The 27,127-nt window shown below is 52.5% G+C and overlaps 1 pseudogene; it reads left to right on the top strand.

The window, feature by feature from the left end:
* LOC141996210 (butyrophilin subfamily 1 member A1-like) overlaps nucleotides 1-27,127 on the top strand; it is a 660,168-nt pseudogene that overhangs the window by 100,076 nt on the left and 532,965 nt on the right.

Raw genomic sequence — 27,127 nt, forward strand, 5'->3', positions numbered from 1 at the left:
TGGTTGTAGGCTCTGGGCTGGGGTAAGGGGTGGGTGTGTAGGAGGGAGTTCAGGTGCAGGAGGGGGGATGTGGGAAGGGGGTGGGGGTGCAGGCTGTGGGATGGAGTTTGGGTGCTGGGTGCAGGCTCTGGGCTGGGGCAGGGAGAACCGCAATTAACTCATGCAATTAACTCAAAAAAATTAATCACAATTAAAAAAATTAAAACTGCAATTAATCATGATTAATTTTTTAATTGTGATTTTTTTAGTTATGATTGATCACACTGTTAAACATTGAATACCAATTGAAATTTATTAAAGATTTTGGGGTGTTTTTCTACTTTTTTCAAATATATTGATGTCCATTACAACACAGAATACAGGGCTCCCTTTCTAGGATGATTCTTTACAAATATTTACACTGTCAAAGTAATAAAAGAAAGAGCCTTTTTCAGTTCCCCTCATAAAAGTGCTGCAGTGCAAGCTCTTGACCGTGAAAGTGCAACTTACAAATGTAGATTTTTTGTTTTGTTCCAGAACTGCACTCAAAAGGAAAACAGTGTAAACATTTAGCGCCTACAAGGCCACCGGACACTGAGAAGAGGCGTTCGCATGGCACTTTTGTAGCCAGCATTGCATGGTAGTTATGTGCCAGGGATGCTAAACATTCGTATGCCCCTGCATGCTTTTGCCACCATTCCAGAGGACATGCTTCCATGCTGATGATACTCGTTAAAAAAAAGTAATGTGTGAATTAAATTGGTGACTCAGCTCCTTGGGGGAGAATTGTCTGTCTCCTGCTCTGTTTTTCCTGCACTCTGCCACAGATTTCATCTCCTAGCCATCTCGGATGATGACCCAACACGTGGTGTTCGTTTTAAGAACACTTTCACTGCAGATCTGACAAAAGGCGAAGAAGGACCAATGTGAGATTTCTAAAGATAGCCACAGGACTTGACCCAAGATTTAAGAGTCTGAAATTGGACTCCAAAATTTGAGCGGGATGAGGTGTGGCGCATGCTTTCAGAAGTCTGAAAAGAGCAACACGCCAATGTGGAAACGACAAGATCCAAACCACCGAACAAGAAAATCAACCTTCCGCTGGTGACATCTCAATCTGTCATCAACACGGACGCATGACCTCTGGAATGGTGGTTGAAACGCGAAGGGACGTATGATTCTTCAGCACATCTGGGCTGTCAATATCCTGCGATGCCAGCTACAACAGTGCCCTGTGAATGCCTGGTCTCCCTTTTAGGTGACACTGTAAACGAGAAGTGGGCAACATGAGCTCCTGCAAATGTCAACAAACCTGTTTGTCTGAGCGACTGGCTGAACAAGTAGCAGGACTGAGAGGGCTTGTGGCCTTTCAAGTTTTTCATCGTTTTATCTTTGAATGCAGTTATTCCACTTCTGTTAGGTGTGAAAAATGCAGATTTTTCTTCCCCATAATTACAGCACTTACTCCTAGACGACATTTGCTGACTGGCTTTAGCAAGAATCATGAAAAATGGGTCTTCACACAGTTAGCACTGACTGTCAGCCCCTGCCATGTCGTGATACCGTTCAAAGCCCCATACACTGGTTTGAGGAAGGTATTTTAGTGCTTGTAGGCCCGGAATGTATTCAGCTGATTTTTAGAGCCCGTTAGACTTTTGGTACGTTTTTCAAAAGCATCTGTTTAAAATAATGTAGGTCTGGGATCGGGCACCTGACAACACAGATGGGGGCCTAGTGGGTTGTTCAAAACAGGTTAGGCACCAGGGGCTAGCTCCACAAAAATATTGAGGTGGGCTTGGCTGCTACTTTCACTTTAGCTACCTAAATCTGACACTGAGATGCTGCCGATCCTCAACCCCCCCCCAGCTATGGCCTAAATGCAAGGGGACTGTTGCCCCCTTACTAACAGTCAGAGGGGATGTTTTGGTTAGCTAGCTCCCAGTCCTAAAAGGGGGAAGGGTCGATGGGAAACCAGGACCCTGAGACTGATAGTCCCAAGGAACAATGGGGAGAGGCCAACGCTCCAGGTCAGCCTGAATGACAGGGCGAGAAGGCTAATGAGGGAGTCAGGAGGCCAGGGGGGTCCCGTCCTCCGTGTGAGCTGGATTTGCCTGGGTCAGACAGACAGAGTGGGGCCGAGCTAAGGAGAAAGCAGGGGCCCGAGCTGAGCTGGGGAGCGGAGCTGTGCCGATCCAGGGGGACCAGTAAAGCAGCCCAGAGAGAGCAGACCTGTCCTGGGAGCAACCAGAGCCAGAGGGGCCAGAGAAGCAGCCCAGGGATCTGGGGGCAGAGCAGGAACCGTGCAGAGACCGAGTGGTGGGGCTGGGGCGGGAGCAGTCCGGAGCTGGGTGCGGTGAGCAGCTGGGGAGAGCAAGGGGGACCCTGGGCAGCGGGCCCCGCACAGGGAGACGTCTCAGCCCAGAGGCTCTGCAGGCCAGGCTTGGATCGTAACCCGACAGGGCGGGGGCGACACTGGGCAGAAGGGTCCTGCCACTTCGAGCCTGAGAGCGTGTGGCCACCACCAGAGCAAGCGTCCGACCCGCAGCATCCCTGCAGCACGGCCAGGGCCGGAGAAGGGGCCTGGGACTCACAAGGAACAGACTGTGAACTGCCCTGACGTTCCAGAGACGCTGTTTGTGATGTTCCCTGCCACAGAGCGGGGTGATGCGTTTCCTTTCACGTTTCCCATTATTCCTTATTCTTTTTAAAATTAATTGTTGATTAAATAACTTGCATTTTCTTTAAATTGTATGTAATGGTCGGTGGGTCAGAGAAGTGCCCAGTGCAGAGAGTACCCCGGAGTGGGGACACCCTAGCCCCTGTCCTAGGTGGCCACAGCAAGGTTGGGGGTCGAGCCCCCCAGGAATCCTGGGCCCAGCCTTGTTGGGGTTACGAGGACTCTGCCAGACAGGAGAGTGGGAGGGGAGTCCTCGAGGGCAGGGAGCCCACTGGGTAAAGGCAGTGGGAGCGAGGACTCAGATCCTTTCGCTAGTCCACTTCACCGGGGTCGTGCAGAAGCCAGGAAAGTTTCCCACAAGAGCGGGACTGTTCCCCCGCTTACAGGAAGAAGGAGGTGCCTGAAAGTAGGACCCACAAAACCCAGCGTGCGAGGCATCTCCACACCGACGCTAACCAACGGGAAAGGCCGATGGGAGGAGTGTGCCCTGAGCCCCACCCCTCTCTGGATCTCAGGTTACGAGGTCTGGCTTGGAGAGAGGTACCTCCCCTGGCTCCCGCCCGCCCAGCTTTCCCCCACCTCCTGCCCTGCCCTGCCCTCCCCTGCCCCAGCCGTACCTGGCTCCAGCCCGGCCCTGCCGCGGGGTGGGACCAATACTGCTGCCAAGGCCGTCCCGAGGCGGGTGCGGGCCCGGGGCAACCCCCCCTCCACCCCAGACCCCGCCGCACTCCACCTCTTCCCCCAAGACTCTGCCTCCTTCTGCCTCTGAAGCAGCAAGAAGAATCCCATACATTGCATTGATGGTGACTTATTTGCCTGATTTGAAAAGAGACCAAAAGGACCTGAGTCTCCTCACTGTCGATAGCCCCCCGCTTGGCCAACCAGCACCGAGACGCTGAGGGGCCGGCGGCTGAGAGGTCTCACCAGAGGTCCCACAGGACGGCCCAGGTCACCATCAGAGCGGATCGCTCTCAGATCCAGAGCCACCCTTTGTGAGGACCTCCCGCGATGAGAGCAACCCGCCCTTGCCCACCCTCCACACACACATCCCTCCTTGGTAGAGGGAGGGAAACAGGGAAAAAAGAAGCAAGAGAAGAGGAGAAAGGAGGGAGGAAAGAGGAAAAGGGAAACCAAAAAAGGATAAACCCCAAGGTCCCCAATGTTTCCAAGCATCAAAGTGCTCGGTAGGAAATCACATTCTGCCCCCTTAAGCCAGTGTTTTCTGTGCTGAGAATTCTGCCTGCAGCAGGTGCATCAGACCCAACAGGTTCCAAACCTCTCAGAGCCTCTGACCTTCTCCAAGGGAAGTTCGTTTTCTGGCACAATCACTGGTCGGAAAGGAGAAAACTCCACAGAGGCTCCTCCTCATGCTCACGACGTGAATCCTAATTCTCTCCCCGTCCTCGAGGGGAGACCTGGCGAAGGAGACGTGCGGCTGCAAAGCCGGGGGGGTCTCAGCGACTGCCCTGGCCCTGCACTTTGGCCCTGCCCCGCTGATGTCGGGGTCTGTCTGTGAGGTCACCCCCTCCCCACCACCTTTGCCCAATGGGCTGAGGTCCTGCAAAAGGCCTTTGTGATGTCACTGCCCCCCCTATCCCTCCCCTCCCAGCTGATGTCCTGCCCCTGCCCAGCCTCTGTGGAGCTTGGAGTTGTTGCCCCCGGATCTCCGCACTCAATGACTGGTGAGTCTGGGGGTGGAGCCGGCTATACAATAAAACACCAGTTTTTCATAAATTAGTCGACTTAAGGCCAGAAGGGACCATTGGAGCATCTAATATGACGCCCTGCATCTCCCAGCCCTCCCGTGTATCACAAGAGCTGCTTTTTGATGAAAGCACCTTCCCGAAAGGCATCTAGTCTTCATTGGAAGACATCAAGAGATGGAGAATCCATCACTTCTCTTGGCAGTTTGTTCCAGTGATGAGTCGCCCTCCCTCTTACAAATCTCTGCCTTGTTCTCAGGAGAATTTTTCTGATTTCTGCTTCCAGCCATTGGTTCTTGTTCTGCCTTTCTTTGCAAGACTAAAGAGCCCTTTAAATACTTGGTGTTTTCTCTCAGCGAAGGCACTTGCAGGCTGCCATCAGCTCACCTCTCCATCTTTTTAAAAACTAAACAGACTGAGTTTTTCAATCCCTCCTTATAAGTCTTCTCCATCCCTCAAATATGGCTCTTTTCTGCACCCTCTCCAGTTTTTTTTAACGTTATTTTTGAAATGTGGACACCAGAACGGGATGCAGTATTCCAGTGTCAGTCTCCCCACTGCTGAATCACCTCCCTTTCCATCCTCTCTTTATCTATCCATGGATGGCGTCACGGACTCACAGGACTTGTGCTCTCTCTCAGCCTCGTACAGTCCTTGGGAGGAACCCCCTTCAGTGTGACAACCCTTCTCGGAGATCCACTCTCTCAAGGGTTAAGCCGTAGGCCCTTCCGCCTCCTGGAACCCCTCTTCTCTGAGCCTTGAGCATGCCTGTCTGCCGTGGGCCCCCTCAGGGAGTCCCCTCACTCTGGACCCCTGGGGCCTCTACTCCCAGAGGGAAGAACGCAACCCCGATCCCGAGACTGCCGTGACTCTCAGCCAGCGTAAAAGAGAGGGGTTTATTGAGCATCTGAACACAGCACAGGAAACTCTCAGGGCCTCAGGCCTAACCTCCCTCAGCACAGTCCATCTAGGTCTCTCCTGCACCCGTGTGGGCTCTGGCTGCTTTCTCTCCCCAGTCCAGAAGCCCCCTCTTTCCAGCTAAGCGTCCGATATCACCTTCCCACAAGCCTGTGTCCTTTGTCTTCTGTCCCAGGTAAACAGGCTGCCTGGGTCTCCTCTATCTCAGCCTCTCCTCTCCTCCCTCTTTTCTTTCCCCCAGGCTGGAAGCAGTCACCGGGTCTTCTCTGCTCAGCCCATTGCCTACTACTGGCCCGACCTGGCTGTGACTTCCAAGCTGGGCCTCCCGCTCACCAGTCGCTGGGGTATCCATTCTCCAGGCCTTTGCCTGAGGGCCCAACTGTCAGGCGAGATCACCGCTGGTCCTCTGTAACAACAAACGACCTCTCCCACCAGTGCCACCTCGTTAAACAAACAGCACCCAGGGAAACTGAGTCCCACACGCGGCATGCAAACCATTGAAAAACCAAGAAAATCCCCCCGTCATCACCGATGGCTTTGGCCCTGTTCCCCACAGCATCGCACCGGGAGCGGATGTTGAGCGGCTCGCCCGGTATGACACCTAAATCCTTGACAGAGTCACGGCTTCCTGGAGTACAGTTCCCCCTCGGTGGCCTGCCTGCTCTGTCCTGCTGCCCGCTCCCACTGCGCCAAGAGGGGACCTGGTGACTGGAGCTGCTGTGGTTGTGTGAGAGCGCCGGGCTGAGAGACCAAAGGGCACCTCCGTTCTGGAACAGAGGGGTCTGGCCCGTAGGCGCAATCGCCCCCGGTTTGGGGCACAGAAGGGGCTGTGGCTGGCAGCAGCTTGAAGCCCGTCCCCCAGCTGCGCTAGGCACTGTTTGAATGAATGCAACGTCCGTGTCACATACGGGCTCCTGGTGCTCGGTCGGAAGCACGAACTGCCTCAGAGTTCTCTGTTTGCAAGGTCGGTGCCAGGAGATTAGAGAGACAAGGCGGGGAGGGGATCTCTTTCATTCTCCAACTTCTGCTGGGGAGAGACCAGCCTTCGAGCTCCACAGAGCTCGTCCTCAGTCCCTGGTCTCTCTCCCCAACAGAAGCGGGTCCAATAAACCATATGACCTCCCCGGCCTGGTCTCTCGGTGTTTTCTGCTCCCACGGGCATGGCTGGGAAGGGCCACAGGGCTCAGCAGGCTCAGGGAGAAACCTCAGCCCCACTGGAGACAGGAGGGGAGCAAACCTCACAATCCGTGTGGTCACTGCAGGTCTGTGCAACTGCCCCCTCCTCCCTCAGTGGCAGTGTGTGGGGGAGGTCTAGGGTGGCCAGATGTCCCGATTTTAGAGGGACAGTCCCGATTTTGGGGTCTTTTTCTTATATAGGCTCCGATTACCTCCCATCCCTGTCCCGATTTTTCACACTTGCTGTCTGGTCACCCGAGGGAGGTCTGGCAGCCCCCTCCCCAGCCACAGTCCGTGCGTGCCCAGCAGTCTGTGTGTGTCTCAGCAGCCCCCTGCTCACTCCCACGTGGAGCCCAGATCGGGGTGGGCTGGGCCTCTGGTTTGTTTGATCCCTGAAGGGTTTTCTGGGCACTAACTGGGACCCCAAGTTTCTCCTAACTTGAGGAAATCCCTGTGAAAACTCACCTTTTCCGGGGGTCTGTTTCACACCCTCCACCAGAGTCGTTCCCCATTCTTTCTCCAGTTCAGCTGGCAGCAGGTCTCGTGCGAGGGGCGGGGGAGAGCTGAGATTTCAGGCTGCCGTGTTATGGTGGGATTGCTGCGATTAACTGGCTGAACGTGCTAATTCTGAGAACGAAACAGGGAAAGGGGCAGAGATCGAGAGTCAGGGAGTGAAATGGAGAAAATACAGGAAGCATTTCGAGCAAGGACGAAGTGCAATGACCAGAATCCAGAATATTCTCTGCACCCCTTGTCTAACTCTGGGCCCGATTCTCTTCCGCATTGACGGCCTTTCCCTGTCTCCGGCCGTGTCTGGAGGGCTTTATGCCCTGTCCAGCCCCTTCACACTGCCAGGAAGGGAGAGGTGTGATGGAATCTTAGCCCAAACAGGAACCAGGCCCTGTGTCACCTTCATCCTGGGTTTCCGATGACCCCGAGAAGTTGGGGGGCCACCGGCGCCTAGAGCATGGCCCTGCCACAGAGGCCCCGCCCCTGGTCATCCTTTTCCCCCGAGGCCCCGCCCACCCACTGTTCACTCCTCTGGCCCCCGAGGTCCCCCTACCTGCCCCTCGCTCCTCTCCGCCTCTTCCCCCAAGACTCCACTCACCCCCTGCTTGCTCCTCTCTGCCCCTTTCCCCGAAGGGGGGCTACCGGGGGGCCATGGGGCCAGGCACCCGTCCCTTTTCTCTGTCTTCGGTGAGCGGGGGGCCGTGGGGTCCTTGGGGAAGGAGGTGGAGCAGGACAGGAAGAGGCACGAGAAGACGGGGCCGCGGGGGAAAAGGCCGAGGGGGGTGGGGCGCAGGTTTTGGGGGAAGAGGCGGAGGGGGGATGGGAAGAGGCAGAGCAAGAGCAGGGCATCGGGCTAAGAGGCAGAGGGGAGCGGGGTGCAGGCGGGGCCCCCACTTCTCTGGAGCTTCGCTTCCAGCGCTCGAAAGATGACCACGGGCCCACGGGCCTCCGGAGGGGAGACCCGCCCCACATCCCCAGCGTTTCCCCCCAGCATGGACGGCCTTTTGGGGGAGGCTCAGCCTCCCCTGGCCTCTGATACGGGCTGCCCGTGCTCAGCTCCTTCCACGCGCTGGAGAGGAGCAGCACCCAGGGCTGGGGCTGAGCCGGGGGGCGCTGGGTGAGGGGCAGAGGCCTCGGGAGCTGAGACCGCAGGGACACAGCGTGAGGCACCATCCCAGGCATCCCCATGAAAGGAGCAGAACAGGGTTTACTTGGGGTGGGGAGTGTATGGAGAGCGTCCCAGGGTCGGTGGAGATGTATTGCCCTGGTGAGCAAGTGTGGCTAAAAACACAGGCCTCGCTGCGAGCGGGATTTGAACCTGGGCAGGGAAACCCGATTGGATTTCGAGTCCAACGCCTTAACCGCTCGGCCCTCACAGCTGTGAGTGACGTGACCCCCTCAGGCCCGAGAAACTGGTAAATAATCACAGTGCCCAGGCCTGAAGTCCTCTGAAACACAGAATTCAAACAGGAAACCTGGCTCCCAAAGCAGAGGGGGATTTGGGGTTCTCGTTGCTTAGCCATGTGGTTAAACATCAAACCAACCCTCTCCCGTGGGGCCTGTAATTGTTGCTATCCCCACTGTAAAGGGAGACAGGGAGAGGTTCACTGACCTGACCAAGGCCACGCAGGGAGTTAGAGCCCAGCTCTGCCCCTCTCCGCTTTATCCTCCCCTGTCCTGACTGTCTCGCTCGATTCACCTGTTTTTATTGTCTCTTGTCTCTCTTTATAAACAGGACTAAGCCATGACTGGACTGTCAGACGGGAGAATGGGACACGGCTCCCTTCACTTGGACCCTGGATTTCTCATTCCTTCAGAGAAACTTCTCAGTGGAAAAATGAATCACATTCAAATGACTACAGATTATGAACCGTTTGTAATTTTTGTTGCCTTGGAACACTGCTCTCCCACCCCCCTCAACCCCCCCGCCCCAGCCTCTTCCCCTGAGTCAGGAATTATGGTTTATTGGTTCACTCTGATTTGTTTAAGTTTTATGTTCGCATCTATTGCAACTAATTGGTCAGACTCTGTCAATTCCGAAAGTCCCAGACGCGTGTCTCAGTTTCCCCACCTAGCTCCCTTCTCGGTACCTTTGATTTTCCTCAGAGTCTCCTTCAGAGCACTGGTTTGTTGGCTCCAATAACCAGGTCTGATTTCCAGGTCAGGAGACGTGTCCTCCAGCTGCTGGAACTTTCCTTTTTCACATCAAGAAAGAAACAGGTTTTTTCCCAATAATCATGATTTATTTTATTTTTGTATTTTACTGTGAATTTCTTGCCACTGCAAAATGCTGAATTGAGGGGCCTGGAGAATGAATCTCTGTGTAGCCAGCCACAGAATAGCTACAGCCCCAGCAATGGCTGGGAAAGCTTCCCCGAGGTGTCCCGTCAATGTGCTTCAGCCCTGATTGACTGAGACCAACTCTGGGGACAGGATGGGAGTTCAGTCCCCGTGGGCAATTCACTCCTCGGCCTCCATGCTTCAGTGACCAATAGATTCCAATGTTCCTGCTGGTCTTTGTTCTGTGGACATCTGCCCACCTGCAACTGGACCGAGATCAACTCCCCTCAAACCAGCTCATTCCTCACCGGTTTCTGAATGGTCATCACGTCCCTGCCCGAAGGCTGTGGCTGCACTGGGGAGTTTACAGTGGCAGTCTCTAGTGGAGCCGCTGGAAGCCGACTGGAGGGAGCTCTCCACCCTCAACGAGCAGCCATAGCCATGTTGGCAGGAGAAGCTCTCCCAGCACCATAGCACTGTCCACACCGGCACTTAGGTCAGTGTAACTTGTGTCACTCGGGGGGTGGCTTATTCACACCCCGAGCCACATACGTTCTACCGACACAAGAGGAGTGTAGACGCAGCCTTAGCAGAGAAGCGATTAAGAAAACCGCTTTAGTTTTGGAGGAAATGCAGGAACCCCAGGTTTGTAATAAACCAAAGGAGATTCCGACCCCACGAGTCACCTTCCCCACTTTGCAGCTGTGCCCTGGGACAGTTGTTTTGTCTCAGCCTGTGGCCAGAATAATGAGGTGTGAAGGGGAAGGAGCCAGGCACCTGTCTATGGTGCTTCTGACATCCTAGAGGGGAGAAAGGAGAAAAGACGCTCAGTCCCCCATGCCACTCACACAGGGGGTGGGAACTTTGGTGGTAATTTAAAGAGAATCAAGGGGCTCAAAGAGAGACAAAGGTGTTAACGTCACCCTGTCACTGTCCAACATTAAACAGGTGAAACAAGGCTTGCCGTTTGGGCTGCTGGACAGAACAAGCCTTCAGGCTGAAAAGGGACATCGTTTCTTGCAATTTCAGCAAAACCCCAAATCAAACAAACCCCCACAACAACAGGCACCTGAAAAGTCCTGCCCCTGACTTCACCTTTCCAAGGTCTTCTCCGCACTCTCTCCCGCCCCAAGTGAGAATCCTACACCTTGAGAAACAAACCAAATTCAGACCCTAATGCAGCTCTCCCTCTGCAGGATGTTGGAGAAAACACAGGTGAAAAAAACTTCCAAGGTAAGCTGCAAACGCAGCCTTGGTCGAAATTTGAAGCCGGGATCTCTTGCTTGGTAAAGGAGACTCATGCCCGAGTCCAACAAACCCTTTGGGAACTCGAAGGAAGCCGCATCCCACAGGAGTTTCCAAAGACAAACCACCTGCCACACACCCAGGCAGAAGAAGCCTGGACATGGGAAGGGGCAGCAGCAAACACACCCTGGGGAAGGGCTTGTCCGGGAGCTGCAGCCAGGCCCCTTGGCACCCAAAGTGAGAATCAGACCCTTACAACAACAAGCCACATTTGGCCATTGCTGAAATTGTCAGGCCTCAGAACTTTGGGCCAGAAACCAACAGCCAAATCTAGCTTTAAAACTCAACCACTTGGAAATGGCACTTCCAGCATGGCACCAGACCGCAGGCGACCGTCTGTGTGTGTGCGGTTGGCTGCCGGCAGGTAGAGTCCAGGGCCTGCATCTTCGCTTCCCACAGCGGGAGATTTTGAGACCCTGACGATTAGGGGAAGGACAGGCAGGCCGTGGCCACGCTTGCAGATGCACGGTGCTGTGAGTTAAACCTGCCTTCTACAGTCACGCAGGGGGAGCGCTGCAGCCTGTCCACACTGGCAGCTGCCAGCCCACTGTCCTGGCCACGTTTGCCGCTGCAGTGGGAGGGGCGCATTGGGGCAGCCATCCCAGCGTTCCCGTGGCTGCAACGTGCTTTTCCAACGGGGGTGGGGTGGAGTGTGACAGGGAGCGTGGGGGGAGAGAGAGTGGGTTTGGGGGGCTGAGAGTGTGTCAGCGTGCTGTCTTGTAAGTCCAGACCTCCCTCCCTCCCTCCCCCGCCTCTCTCTCACTCACTGAAAGCAAACGGCCGTTCTTTCCTTTTTTCTCATAGACGAGAGAAGCAGCCGCTCGCTGAAATGGACCCCAACCCCGCCTCGCCGCCGCCTCGCTCTGCAAGCAAACAGGAGCGGCCGGCGCTCCAAACGGAGCCCCCCGCCTGCCTCTCACTCATTCAAAGCCAACGGGAGCCGTGTGTGTGTGTTTGATAAGCAGCCCCCGAAACGGAGCTTTGAAACGGCACGGCCACGTCCGGAGTTCACAACCGAACAAGAGAGGACGCGTCAGTTAAAAGGATTATGGGGAGTTTCCGGAGGTCAATCAGTGCCTAATAACCTTACTCCCTGTTTACACTGGAGCTGGAGCGTCTCAGCCGATGCGCAACAGCTGTTAATCCTCTCGGGGAGGTGGAGTACCAGGAGCGCTCCAGCCAGGGAGTCAGAGCGCGCTACGTGCCTGGCCAGTGTGGACGGGAGTAAGGTAGAGCGCTCTGGGAGGCTTTATTGCGGTGTAACATGCAAGTGTAGCCAAAGCCGTAGATAAAAACCCAAAGAAAGTTTCAAGAGTTCTCCTTCCTGGCTGAGCTGGGTGCGCTGTCCAGGTCACGGATGGTCATTCTGGGGGGGGATGTGGGGCTGGTCCAGTTTGGGGGGGTTGTTCTGGGGCAGGATGTGGGTCTCAGATATTTGGAGGATTGGCCCAGAGCCCAGTCTTTTGAGGGCACAGCTGGTGGTCCTGATCCTAGTCTGTCTGCCTCTCTTCTGGCAGAGAAGGCCAAGCCAGGCGAGTACGAATAATGATGCTGTCAATAAAATGGAATAAAGTTGTGGATTTTTTATTTTTAAAATATTTTCACGCTTTTCAATCTGCCCCAGTTTCATCAGGCCCTGGTAGTTCCTATGAGAAATGTGAAGGATGAGATATTTGTAACTGCTCCCTCTTCGTGGGAGCAACAGCTGGCTGGTGTTTTGGCTGCTCAGGCTTTTGTTCCCTGGTTTTACCCACTGTGGTTTCTTTTGCATGTTTTCTTTCATAACGCATCGGATGTACCTGTGTGTAACTTTTTGCCCTAGGGCTGCCATTGCTGGGAGCCCCCTCCATTTAAACTTGTAAATATTGTAAATAAAACCGGTACAGCTGTGTGCTGTGTCAAACACAGCTCCTGTGTCAATCTCCTGGCCCAAGGGGGCCCACAAATGTGTTTGGAACCAGGCCCACAAAAGGTTAATCTGGCCCTGTGTGGGGGAGACTGCGTGTGTGTCAGCCCACTGTCTCTTTAAGCCAGGCACTCCTGAGCCTGAAGACTTGCAGCTCCCACTCCTGAGTGAAAGGCCTCAGCACAGACAGGCTCCTGCCCCGTGCTCCCCAGCTCAGCGGAGACCCACCTGGGCATGGCCACCTCTCGTAGCGGGCGGAATCCCCCAGTGCCCAGCCAGCCGTGCATCAGCTTCCCAGCGAAAGGGAGACTGACGTGTAAACGTGGGGCTTGCAGCCTCTGCAGTGCCGGCTGCCGAGGAGCCGGTGTAGAGCTTGGCCCAGGCTAGCATCAGCAGGGGAGCTGTCTGTGCAGATCTCTGGGGCCGCAGGCACGGACCTATTTTTCCTGGGGATGCCACCTCCACCGCTTCCCCAAGGTCCCACCCTGGCTCCTTCCCCTCCCCATAGGTCCCTGCCTGCCCGTCCACCACTCCCCACTCTCCACCCTCCCCCAAGCCCCTTCCCCAGCTGCCAGACAGCTCAAAGAGCTGATCAGCAGGGGCCAGCCCAACAGCTGTGGCTGGTGGGTGCCGAGCACCCGCTATGTTTTCCTGTGGGTGCTCTGGGTCTGGAGCACCCTCTGTGTCGGCACCTGTGTCTGGAGTGCAGCAGGGCTACAAATGGGTCAGGCCCCACCTGAGTGCAAAGGGACTGAATGGAAGAAGGAGACATTTCCTCCAGTCTAGGCAGGTGTCTGAAGCCTCCTCTCGGCAGATCAGGTGTGTGTGTAGGGGGAGCTTGTGTGGGACACTGTCCCAGCCACGTGCCAGTCTGCTTCCCCTAGCTGCTGCTGTTTGTGGGCAAGAGTGTGCAGAAGGGGAAGTGAGAGCCCGTGAACCTGGGGCAGGAGAAGTGAGTGTTTCTGCTGTGGGGAGCCTGGCCCGCAGCCGCAGCTCTCTCTGCTCTGCCTTCAGAAAGGGGCAGCCAGAGAGCAGTGGCTCTCAGCCGGGTGCCCGGATCTGAAGGCAGTGCTACCAGCAGTTGGGAGGGATGGCTACGGGGGAGGGGCTAAGGCAAATTTTGGGATTGCTATGGACCCTGCAAGCTCCCCCTAGAGCCGCCCCTACCCCTGCCCCACAGGGCCCCTCTGCTCATCCTGCAGCTGCAGGTCTCCTTCGTCCCTCTCATCCCTGATGCTGCTGAGAAGGGTGCAGAGGAGCTTCCAGGGGCTATACAGGTGACGAGCCATGGTGCTGGATAGATGGGAGTCCTCCAGGATCAGAGAGACTGGGCTAACTGCAGCAAGAGAAGCCTGTATTTTTCATGCTCGCCGGACTCCCTGTTGTCTCAGCGACACAATCCGAGCCTGGACGATCAGAGTCATCCTGGACTAGAGAGGACTGTGACCAAAAAACTGCAAAATTCCTGAAGCAAGGAGATGGGCTTCTCCGCCTTGATCGCTCCCTTGCTTTAACAGAAGAACGGCCAGACGGGGTCAGGCCAAAGGTCCATCTAGCCCAGTGTCCCGACAGGGGCCAGTGCCAAGTGCCCCGGCTTTCGATGGTTTTGCAGACCCAACAGAGTAAGGAGCACAAGTCCCATTGACTGGGAGCAAGACCTGTGCACCAAACTCTGTTTGCAGTTTTGAAAATACAACCCTAAGTATTTAACCACAGACCAAACAATGGATAATTTGGCGTGAGGACTGTGGCTATGCTTCTGATTTGCTTATGTTTATTTTATATAGGTGAAGGAAGAAGTGAGAAAGCCAGAACATTCCAATTGACTTGGGTGTCCAAATAGGGTGACCAGATGTCCCGATTTTATAGGGACAGTCCAGATATTCAGGGCTTTTTCTTATACAGGCGCCAATTACCCCTCACCCCATCCCGATTTTTCACACTTTCTATCTGGTCACCTTATGTCCAAATATCTTAGGACAGGAGGCTTTGCAAATTTCAGTTTGCCACATGGACCAGAGAAGAGTGACAAACCGTCGGTGGATCATCATTAGAACATGATGGCCCCTTGTGAATTATGAAAGGAGATGAAAGTGCTTGGCAGGACTAGCTAATCTATGGAAGAGCTCATGGGATGGTCCTATGATTAAGGCTGCTTGAAAATTTTGTTGGTTTTGATGAAAAACTGCGGTTTTGATTTTAAAAAGTTTTCACAAAGAACATCTGCCATCCGTTAATGGTTTTGATATTTTTCATCCAAAAAACAAATAAATAAATAAATAAAAGCTCCAAAGCTGAACTATTTCACCAAGAAACCAAACAGATCGATTTGGGCATGCCACTACCATGTTCCATGGGAGATGTCGTGGGGTTGCTTGATGTCCCCTTTTTATTGTACAGGCTAGGTTCCCCAGATGGACTTCATCTCCCATGATGCATCATGGTTATTGGACTCCCCTCATTCAATGACTTACGCAAAGGAGAGACCGTGGTGCATTGTGGGAGAGTCCTATCAGGGAGCCCAGTCCATGGTGGATGGATGCAGGAGGAACGTAAATTACAACTCCCATGCAGTGACATTTCCAAACTGAAATACTTTGGGGTTTGGACAAAATAGTTCGGTATTCAGTTTTTCATTGAAAAGTTGAAACTTTCAGGAGGGAAGGGAAGGAGTGGGTACAGGTTCTTGAAGGAAGGTAGAGTGAGCTGTGTAGTTACTGGCTGTCTCACTGAAGGAAGTGCAAAGGAGTGAGTGATATGGGGGAGAAAGTTCCGTCACAGGCCTTTTGATTTTGCTGTCTATGTGGTTAGTGTGCTGGATATGATGTCTGGTAACATGTAGAAGGAGTTGGTGCTTTTCATTAGAGCTTTGCAGGAACCAGAAATTCCCTTTGGGGGAAATTCCAGTTTTATTTTTTGTTTTGAATCCAAAAGAAAAAAGAAGAAAAAAAGAGGAACTTCCTGCAAAACCAAATAAAGGTTAATAATTTGGGATCAATTTAAATATTTCTTTTCGATACATTGTAATGTTATATTCTGATTTTGACTATTTCATTTTATAATTGATAATGCAATATACAACAAGCATTTTTATTAAACAAAGTTGCTTCAAACTGAAAAAAAGGGAACAATTTAACTTCATTGAAATGCTTCACGAAAAAAGAAAATCAAAGTTGGCACATTCCCATGCAAAGTTTTGATTTAATCAAAATAACATTTTCCAACAGAAAAATTGTTCCATTAGAATTTTTTTTTTGACCAGCTCTAATTTGTATACGTGAGTGAGTAAAGGACAAGAGAAGTCGCAGGGCAATAGGGTATCTACGCCATGGATTTCTGGGTTAACAAAGGGAGGAGTTAGTCTCAGTTTGGACTCATCACACTTAGTTCAAAGCTACTCTGCAGTCCACAAAAACCAGAGAATACGAGACTGTGCCCAGAAAGGAAATGCCCAATGATTAAGCCAAGTTCAGTCACAATTTCTGCAGAGCCTGCATCACCCAGTGCTGGGAGAGCTTGGATACAGATGTCTCCTGTCCTCAGTGCAGAGAGGCCTTTCCCCAGAGGAACCTCAGACTTAACAAGAAGCTCAGGAATGTTGCAGAAGCAGTCAGAGAATTGAGGTTGCAGTCAGTGAAGGAACCAGAAGCAGAGACATTGTGTGAGAAACACAAGGAGCCTCTGAAACTGTTCTTCAAAAAGGATAAAATCCTCATCTGTGTCGTGTGTGACAAATCCAAGGAGCACAGAGATCACTCTGTGATTCCTGCAGAGGAGGTTGCTGCTGAAGAATTCAAGGTAGGAATTTACTGACTAACCATCATTTTTATAGCTAGAGCCTTGGGAAACTCACCTGCTCTGCCCCTCCCACCACATCCCAGAGACACAAACTCCCTTTCATTGCTTCTCCCCTCTTGGGGCCAAGGAAGCAGTAGGATGCTGCTGGGGCTGTCCTCTGGTGTAGCATTCATGCAAGGTTCATGCACTTGGCAACATTCAGGGCACACCCGGAGTGTTGTGTAGGAGCAGTGCACACACGGCTCCTCTCAAGGGCATGAACCTTGGAATCTCGCCCAGATGACATGAACCGTGGGAAGCCTCCCAGGACTGGGCTCAAGGCCCGAGAGCAAGGAATGCGGTAGATAGAAATTGGTAAATAATATTATACAAAGCCAGTGTATTCCTTTTATCTGTTGGAGTATGTAATGCGCGGGGGGAGAGAGAGAAATAAAGGAGAGGGTGGAAAAGCTGACAGGCAGAGCAGCCCGTCGGCAGACCAGCCTGCTTGCTTGCTTAAAGCTTTGTCCTGTCTTGTATTTGAACCGCAACAACTGGCGCCCAACGTGGGGCCCTCAGCACTCGCCTCGCCCGGCAAGGGTTTCAGACGCGTCACTCATCCGCTTCGCGGATTCCGGTGAGTATTTTTCGTCGTGGTAAGTATGGGAAGCTCTCTCTCTGCTTTGCAAGTGCAACACCGCAATGAGCTACAGGATTTGCTGCGTAAGGCTCAGCATGACTGCCCCACTCGAGAACTCACTCTCCTGCTACAGGAGGTGAGTGCCCAATGCCCGTGGTACCCTGAAGCCGGAACCCTTAAGCTAGCGGACTGGGAGCGGTTGGGCCAGACATTGCACAAAGAGCCTCGGGCGCCCGTGCAGGCTTTACATGCCTGGCACCTCTGCCGCGACGCGATACAGCGTGTCGCCCCGGACAGGCCCTCCCTCGCGAGGCTGGTGATCTCGCCACGCCCGTCCGCTCCTGCAGCCATCCCCCCTCCTGGCGATGCGACACAGCGTGTCGCCTCGGAAAGACCCTCTCCTGCGCCAACAGAGGGGCTGCCGATCCCGCCACCCCCGTCCACTCCTGCAGCCATCCCTCCCTCTGCTTCGCCCCCAGTTCCTCAATTACCACCGCCTCCCTTGCCTTCCCCACCGGAGCCGGTGTGTGATCACCGTCCCCCTGTGGGGCCCCATGCTCCGGGGCCCCCCGGGGGGTCGTCTGCGTCTGCTCAGGGGCTTTCGCTGGTGCAACAAATGGTTCACGCAGCGAAGACTCGCCCAGATCTTACAGCAGAGGAATTAGCTGATCTGGTCTCAGTTTGCCCGGTGACCTGGCAGGATGATGGCCAGGGCAACCAGGTTGCAGACTGGGTCAGTTTGCCTTACTCAGTGATCCGGGAGGTAAAGAAAGCGATTCGCGAGTTCGGCCTGACTAGCACGTATGTGCGTGGTCTCATTGAAGGGCTAGGTTCTGGGTACTCCCTGGTCCCTGAAGACTGGAAGGCGCTGTTGCGCATGATGCTGACGCCCAGTCAGTACGTTATTTGGCTTAGTGAGTATCGGCAGACGGCGGAACGCCAAGCCCAGGTATATAGAGAGCAAGGTGTCATTTATGAGCAGTTGGCAGGGGAGGGCCCGTTTGCTACTGTTCAGCTGCAGTCTCAACTCCCTCAGGCCGTCTTCCCCATTATTTCCACCTGCGCCCAGCATGCTTTCCGGAAGGTCCCGGATTCGGGCAGGCCTACCAAAAGCTCATCGACGGCGCCCGCCCGCCCCTCAAAGAAGTGCCCCAAGTGTCGGAAGGGCTATCACTGGGCTAATCAGTGTCGTAGCGGGTCGGGAAACCACACGACGGGTCCCCCCCGAACCCAGGGCCAAACGGGGGTGTTTCCCACTCAGACAACTGTTCCTCTGCCTTACAATCCATAGACTCCATGAGGGCGGCGACTGCCGGAAGTGCAGGGCTTGATTTGATTATGCAGGAGGACGCTGATTTTCAGTTGCCGGGGGAGGTTTGCGCCATACCTACACAGGTGACGGGACCTCTCCCTGCCGGATTTGTGGGTCTGGTTCTCCCTCGCTCACACGCTGGGAAACAGGGTTTTTTTGTCATCCCAGGAGTCACTGACGCCGATTACACCAGCGTTATTAAGGTTCAGGTGTGGACCCATCTTCCGCAGTCCTCCCGCGTGGACGGTCAATTGCACAATTGATTTTAGTCCCCTATCAGGTGCCAGCCGCAGAGGATCGAGCCCGGGGCAGAGGCGACTTTGGATCGACGCTGTCTCAGTCGCCGCCTCACGACACGTCCTCTCAATTTGTTGCTCTAATAATGTTGGTCCGCCCCTCGAAACCTCAGTTAACACTTCTTTTAAATAATTTCCCTTTTACAGGGCTGGTGGACACTGGAGCTGACGTTACGGTGATTCGTGATCCGGAGTGGCCGGTCGGTTGGCCAACAGTTCCTTCTAAAGAGTTGTGAGGGATCGGGGGTAGCAAACCCGGGCGCCAAAGTTTGTCTTGGGTCACGGTCTCTAAACCAGGAGGCCATGCCCTTGCTACGATCCGCCCTTTTGTGCTCCCTGTCCACCTCAATATTTGGGGCCGTGACTTACTTGTAAAGCTGGACACCACCCTCGATATTAATATATAATGGCCCAAAACCCTCCCCCACCCACCTTGCCCTCCGCATTACCCTTGGTATGGCAATCCTTAGAGCCCGTATGGATTGACCAGTGGCCCCTCCCCCTAGAAAAGCTGAAAGCGCTTCATTCGCTTGTGCAGCAGCATTTGCAGGCACAGCGCTTGGAGAGCTCTACTAGTCCCTGGAACACCCCGGTGTTTGTTATTAAGAAAAAATCTGGTGCATGGAGGCTGTTACATGATTTAAGGGAAATAAATAAATGCATCCAACCCATGGGCCCCTTGCAGTTTGGGTTGCCAAACCGGAATTTAATTCCTCAAACCGATCAGCTTTGTGTGTTAGATTTAAAAGATTGTTTCTTCACAATCCCCCTTTGCCCACAAGATTGCGAAAAATTCACGTTTACGGTGCCAGAATATAATAATCAACGACCCTCTCAAAGGTATCAGTGGAAGGTCTTGCCCCAGGGAATGCAAAATAGTCCAACCTTGTGTCAACTTTTTGTGGATCGGGCCCTCGCCCCTTTTCGTGCCAGATACCCCACATTAAAGGTCTACCATTATATGGATGACATTTTGCTTAGCGGTCCCCAGGTCACGGCACAACAGCTTGAATATTTGTCCCAGATTCTCGGCCAAAATGGCCTGTTAGTGGCACCAGAAAAAATCCAACGCTCTTATCCCTACCAATACCTCGGGCATAAGGTTTTACAAACCTATGCTCCCCCTGTTCGCCCGGAAGTGGTACCCCAACCCCTAACCCTCGTTAAATTACAGCAAATTTTGGGTCATTTAAATTGGATTCGACCCTACTTCCGTCTCCCCACATCGATGCTGCAGCCGTTGTTCGAGCTTCTACGTGGAGCTCGGGCACCTGGCGCAGTTATTGCCATCACTGAGGAGCACATTGCCTGCATTCAACAGATCAATGCAGTGTTGAGTCAGCAGTTTGTGGATAGACTTACTGAGGTTCGTCCCCTGCGATTAGTTCTCCTTGCTACCCCTCATACGCCTACTGCTGCTCTGTTTGTACCTCGTACAGACACAGCCGTCTCTATCATAGAGTGGATATATTTGTCTTCCACTCCTCCTCGGAACATTTATCCTTATTTAGACGCCCTGTCTGACCTTGTTCGTAAAGCCCGCCACCGTGCAGTGCAACTCACGGGCACTGATTTAGTTGCCATTGTGTTCCCCTTGTCACGTAGTGAATTTGATTCCTTGTATCACACCTCCTTGGCCTGGCAGGTTGCTCTTTGTGATTATGTGAGAGAGATTTCTTATAATCCCCCAAAAGATCCTCGGTTGGTGATCACACAAAAGGTGCCACTAATCGTACATCGTCTTAGCCGCTCTCGACCGATTGTTCCAGCTATCACTCTTTTTACTGATGGCTCTCCACGTCGCGGTGTTGTCACCTATCAATCCGGTGACCCCCCTCGTTGGCATTCTCGTTTTACGCTGCCCCAGCGTTCCGCGCAGCGCTCGGAACTAGCTGCTGTTATTTTGGCCTTTCAACTTTTTGCTGATTGTCCCTTTAATTTGATTGTGGACACGCATTATGTTCATCAGGTAATTGATCATTTACCCCTTGCCCTCATCACCCCTCAGGTCAATGCGGACCTTCTTCGCCTGTTTTTGTCCTTACAGTATCTCCTCACCACTCGTAATTTCCCTTATTTTGTTGCTCATATTCGCAGTCACACCCCTCTGCCTGGGCCACTCACTGAAGGCAATGCGCGCGCCGATCGCGCGTTACGTGGTCAGGTAAATTCCCTTTTCTCTGACCCCATTGAAAGCCATGCCTTTTTTCATCAGTCTGCCTCTGTCTTGGCCCGGCAGTTTCACATTCCTGCTGATCGTGCCCGTTCCATTGTTCGTTCCTGCCCCCACCGTGCCGCTGCTGCCCCTGCCTTTTCTTATGCCGTTAACCCCAGAGGTGCCGCAGCGAATCAGCTGTGGCAAATGGATGTCACTCACGTGCCACAGTTCTGCCCCTATTCGTTTTCACATGTTTCCATTGATATCTATTCGGGATTCCTCTGGGCGACCCCACAGCGTGGGGAAGCCACTCCCAAAGTTATTCACCATTTGCTAGCCTGTTTTGCTGTTATGGGTCACCCGAGCCAGATATAAACGGATAATGCCCCAGCCTATTGCTCCACATCCCTCTCCACCTTTTGTGCCCAATGGGACGTCCGTCTCAAACACGGGATCCCTTATAATTCCACAGGCCAAGCTATTGTTGAAAGTGCAAATCGCACGCTAAAAACCTTGCTTGACAAACAATTAAAACAAGGGGAGCTGCGTCTCCGAACCTTAGGAGAGATTCAGCAACAACTGCATATCCTTTTGTTTACTTTAAATAATTTAACGCTGAACGCAGATCAGCAGACCCCCGCGGATTGGCATTTTCATAAGTCCGAGGTACCGGAAAGACCGTGTGTCTATTACAATCAGCTGCCCGATCCGCAATGGTTGGGCCCAGTGCCTTTAATCACTTGGGGTCGGGGATATGCTGCTGTGTCTCTCCCTGCAGGACCGTTGTGGGTTCCGGCCCGGTGTGTGCGACTGGCACTGAAACAGCATGGCGTGGCACCAGGGGCTGTCAAACCCCATACCGGAGTTTCAGCTGACCTTGGAGGAGAACGCGGTGCCTCCCGGGTCGACAATGACGGGACGGAGATGGAGGAGACGTAGCGTCCCAAGCCAGCCCGTGACATGCGGAGCAGTGAAAGCATTGGTCGCCGCGGCTCAATGAAGACTGGCAGCAAACCAACAGCCAGAGACTCCTGAGACTCTGTTTGTGGCGATTCTCGCCCAAATCACTGCTAATTCTGTACTGATTGTATGCCTTTTGTGCCTGCTATTTCCTGGAGGGGTTGACTTGGGAGCGCCTCCTCCGTTACGGGCCCGAATGACATATAACCTATGGGAAAGATTGGCTTCAATAGCAAATGTTACCCACTTTTGTTTATTTGATTTTGTAGCAGCTGAAGAATTGTTAGGTACGTGCCTTATTCCAGTATGTCATCACCCTGAGGAAATAGGGAATGAGATGATGCTCGCTGCTTACGCGAACCTCTCTTCCCAGTACTCTAGCATGGCTAATTGGGGCCCAGCCAATTACACTTTACCTTCTTAAGCTTATTTTTTGCTGTTGCTGTGTGCAATGTATTTCCTTTTTGTTAAGGCTTTGTCGAGAACCGCCCTGGCAGGCTCCACGAGTTATGATCTTGTCTGTACGGGAGTTAAATGGCTTGCAAAAGCAAATTGATGGCTACCATGAGATGGCCGAGCACAAATAAACAAAAAAGGAGGGGATGTAGCATTCATGCAAGGTTCATGCACTTGCCAACATTCAGGGCACGCCCGGAGTGTTGTGTAGGAGCAGTGCACACACGGCTCCCCTCAAGGGCATGAACCTTGGAATCTCGCCCAGATGACATGAACCGTGGGAAGCCTCCCAGGACTGGGCTCAAGGCCCGAGAGCAAGGAATGCGGTAGATAGAAATTGGTAAATAAGAATATTATACAAAGCCAGTGTATTCCTTTTATCTGTTGGAATATGTAATGCGCGGGGGAAGAGAGAGAAATAAAGGAGAGGGTGGAAAAGCTGACAGGCAGAGCAGCCCGTCGGCAGACCAGCCTGCTTGCTTGCTTAAAGCCTTGTCCTGTCTTGTATTTGAACCGCAACACTCTGGGCACACATTCGCCATCACGCTTTCCCTGCAGAACTCCTCACGCAGGCAGGAAGGGAGCCCCACCCCCATGAGACTTAGCGGGGGCACTGAAGTGGTGCTCCCATCCTACAGACCCGAGCAAGTCTGTTTGATAAAATCAGGGGTGGGATTGCAGGAAGCAGGGACTGGGTGGGAGGGAGCAGCACAGCAATAGGGCACTGTAGCAGGGTCACCGCCTCCAGCGTGTCCCCTCATGGCCCAGGGTGGCTCTGCAGAGGCCCTGCCTCAGTTTCCCTCTGAGGTTCCCAGAAATAATCCACAAAGGGTTGTGGTCAATAACACCCCTGCTCTCCCAGCAAGGACTCCCAGGACTTTTTTTCTGGAGTTTGGCCTTATCACCCTGAAGAAGATCCAAGGCCTCCTCTGCCTTTTACACAGACCTCCTCCCTCTGGCCTCCATAGGCCTCTGTTTTGGCTACCCCAGGCCTGATTGGAGCACATAACCCACCTGTGACGGGTTCAGTCACAGAGACCCCCTGGAGACGGTCACTCGATGTGCTGGGGATACCACTGAGAACAACCCCCCTGCCAGAAAAGGTACCCCTTCACTCCTGTCTTCTCCCCCGCACCCCGCTCTCCTGCTGGTAATAGCTCATCTTAAGTGATCACTCTCCTTACCGTCTGTATGGTAACACCCATTGTTTCATGTTCTCTGTGTATATAAATCTCCCCACTGTATTTTCCACTGAATGCATCCGATGAAGTGAGCTGTAGCTCACGAAAGCTTATGCTCAAATCAATTGGTTAGTCTCTAAGGTGCCACCAGCCCTCCTGTTCTTTTTGCAAATACAGACTAACACGGCTGCTCCTCTGAAACCTGAATACTTATAGGTTCCCTCCTAAAATCTTCGCTTGGGGACTTTCCACTCAGTATTTCAAGGAACGCAGACCAACCAGAACTCTTGGTAGGGACTGGTTCAGGGAAATACTTCGATGAATTGATTTGTTCAGAGTATTAGAAATGACTGGAGTCAGTCCCATAGCCGGAGCTGAAACATTACAATGGCAATAAAGAAGGAGCAGTCCCATGCTGACAAATTTGGATCAATCTGTTGTTGTAAACTGAATTAAAAGAAGTAGATAATTACAGATTTCCCTTTGAGGTCATTCAGTCCTGTCTTCATGAATAATGTGTGAAACAATCATTTCCTCACTAATGTTCTGTGGTCTGAAAGTCTGGGGCAAAGATCTCATAGGCTCATGGACTTTGAAGTCAGAGGGGACCATCGTGATCATCTAGTCTGACCTCCTGCACGTTGCAGGCCATGGCACCTCGCCGACAAGTTACAAGGGAAGTGAACTGAAATATAGTTTATATTGCTTTGAATTTCTATTTCTCATGCGATATATGTATGTGTCAGACAAATTTAACGTGGGAGATTTGATCTCAGCGTTTCCCCCATGGAATAGATAAAGGCTCACTTGGGTGATATTCAAGCAGCCAGTACTCACCAAGTAGATGCAGAGGCGACGAGGGGAGGGGCAAGCGCCACATGCCCCTCCCCAGACGCCGTGGGGGGCACAGGAGTAGCCACATGCCAGCAGCTCTCCAGCGCGGCTCTTCTGGTACCGCCCCAGCCCCGCCCCAAGCCCTGTCTTCCGGCGGGGCTGGACAGATGCCGAGAGATGGAGCCGCGTCAGGGCTAGGGATGGTACGGAACAGCTGTGCCGGAGGAGCTGCCAGTGTGAGGCCGCCAGGCAGCCCCACTTTCTGCTGCTTTCGCCACTGCTGTTCCCGGGAGAGCCCTGCAGCTCAACCGCAAACCGCAGCGGCGAGAGGAGCAGAACATGGGGCCGCTGATCCCTAGAGCACCCCCAGCTCTGTCCTCCGACAGGGCTGTACAGACCCCTGGGCCAGGAGTCCGCTGCGGCCAGAGCCTTGTGGCTCAGGACAGAGGCCCCCCTCAGGTAACATGGGATGGGTGGGAGGGATAGGGAGAGCGCGGGGGGCAGGGTGGGGAGGAGTCACGTGGGGGTTCATGTGACAGGCTGACATTCCCCCCCACCCGCCTTTAGCTGGTGCCACTTTTGTGTCCCTCCTGGATCCTGGAATGAAGCTTCTGAGAAGTTTTAAGATCACTTAGCTTTTTAAATTCCATCAGCTCTCCTGAGCTGGTTTGCGAAAGCAGCTGATTAATTGGATAGTTACAGTAATTCCAGTTAATTAACGTGAGAGGAGAGGTATCCTTAAAGAACCACCCACCGTTAGTTCTACTGAGCTGCAAGGGTTGGCAGCAGGAGACTCGCATTTTCAAGTGCCTCCCTTTGGCTGAAGACAACGGCAGTGTTGAGGAGATTGCTCTTTTTGGTTCCGTGGCAGTTCAGAATAAAAATCATTTCAGGTCCAACTCGTCGGTCTTTTCTGGAATTTCCAGTGAATCAAAAAAGTCAATTTTGGGGCTATTCTGGAGATTCAAGCCTGGGTGCCTCACACACCAGGTGAGTGCCATAACCACTGGGTGAAATGGGGATGGGCGGGGGGGGATAGTATGAATTCCTCTGGCCTTTTTGTGACCGACCAAAACTATTTGTGTGAAATCTGCAAATAGTTTCCTGCAGCACATCGAAAACAAATTCATGATACTTACACACTTGTATGCACCACAGGCTGACAGTGCTGCCTGGGAAAGAACTTTTCCTAGACTTTGTCGGACTATTGACACGTGCGTTTTCTTTCCCTGGTGGCGTGAAGGTCATGGAGCACATGACGTGGTTTTCTTTTTTCCTTTTGTTTGGAAATTAACATAACCGTGCCCTCCCCGGTGTAACATGTAACATTCCCCAGCAGTGCTATGGAAGCCGCCGGGACAGTGCACCCCCAGATTCTTCACACTGACATTATCGTGAGATGATTCCGACATAGTTATGATGTATTTTATGCAAGAGAAGTCGTGGGAGATGTCATTGCATAGGGTATGATGTGCTGACTGTGATTATCCTAGTTGTATGCATGCATCATTTCTGTATCTGAAGTTAGGAATATTGACTATGTAACTGTATTTCAACTGTGTTTACACTTGGGGAACGCCCCCTAGACAAGCTGCTTTCATTCAGAATGGCTGGCTGGGAAGGGCCCATTCAGGTTAATGAGCCATTCGGAAAACAGTAGGCCTTAGAAGAAGCTTCTCTTCCTGAACCTGGGGAGCCTTCCTGAGGATGCTACAGACAGCCTCTGAGTTATGGCTACTGTAACATGTGACCAGGTCACCTGGTTCTGGTTTCCATCTTGGAATATCAGTGTTTTTCCCCAGACTGATCTGGGAACTAAGCTTTGAAAGAAAGGGTTCCCGCCATATGCAAAAGCTATTTAAGGCAGCGTTCTTCACTGACTCCCCACCCAAAGAGACTCTTGGAAACACCTAAGGAACAGAGACGGAACTGGAGCAAGTTCCGGACCCAGGCTTACGGGAGTTTTAGCCTATGAATGAAACAGCTGGGGATTCCAAGCTGGCCCCTTAAGAATCTGCACCCGCTGGTATCATCACTTAGGGTGAGAATTTGCTATTCATATCTGATCTATGTAGTATACTAAGCTCAGATTGTGTTTTTGTTTACTTTCCATGGTGGCCAAGCTTACAATGTCTATGCTCCAGGTCTCAACTGCTGGTTGCTTTGGGGATGTCCGTGTTTGAGGTATTAGTCTTTTAGTAATTCTTAGTGCTCTGCTCAGCGAAAGTTTTTTCAGATTTATTCAGCTTCCAGTTAACATCCATTAGGCTTAAAATTACACGCTCAGCTTGTAACACAATTGTATTTTATCAGACAAAAATAACTCTGCAGTTAAGTTCTGCCCAAAACCTAAGGGCACAGGAGCATTCCCCGACATATGGGCTACCTTAGCACACACTGAATCAGAGCACCAACATTTGTCGGACTCAGTGGCACCTCTTTTGAACAGTCAGAGAGGTGTCCAATGCATCTTCCATGTCATTTTCTACTGGATTAATCTTAAACAGAGATCCAAGGAGCAGTTCAGAGCTCCGGCTACAATTTGTTTCCCTTGGTTAGCAGAGAATAATTGGTCTATTCCTCCTCCCATTTCGTTCTTTAGAGGATCTTTGTTTAATTCAAATTTGCTGGCCAGGTATGCATATAGTGTTGCCATAGATCTTGGCAATCTGGGTAATATTTGGAGAAAAGAAAGCAGTTGAGATGAGTTGGGGTAGCAAAGGTATCAGGGCCATACAGATGGGAGATGGCATGGTTAAGTTGGATGTATTGCCACTCCTTCTTAGACTCTAGATTGAACCTTTCTTTTAAGATTGTAAAAGGGAGGAAAGTGTCATTTTCAATAAATTGACTGATGGTCAAAATTCCAGTCCTAATCCAATCTGGCCAAACGATGGGGTTGCCTGCTAGACAGAGTTTTGAGTTACCGCAGACTGAAGCCCTGAGATGAAGAAGGGAGGGATTTTTTTAATTTAGTAGACACTATATGACAAGTATTTCTGGCTGCCCCAATAGCTGGTAATTGTTCTTTAGGGAATCGGTATCAATCCAAGTACAGT

This window comes from Natator depressus, chromosome 11, assembly GCF_965152275.1.
Source record: "Natator depressus isolate rNatDep1 chromosome 11, rNatDep2.hap1, whole genome shotgun sequence".
Taxonomy (NCBI): domain Eukaryota; kingdom Metazoa; phylum Chordata; order Testudines; family Cheloniidae; genus Natator; species Natator depressus.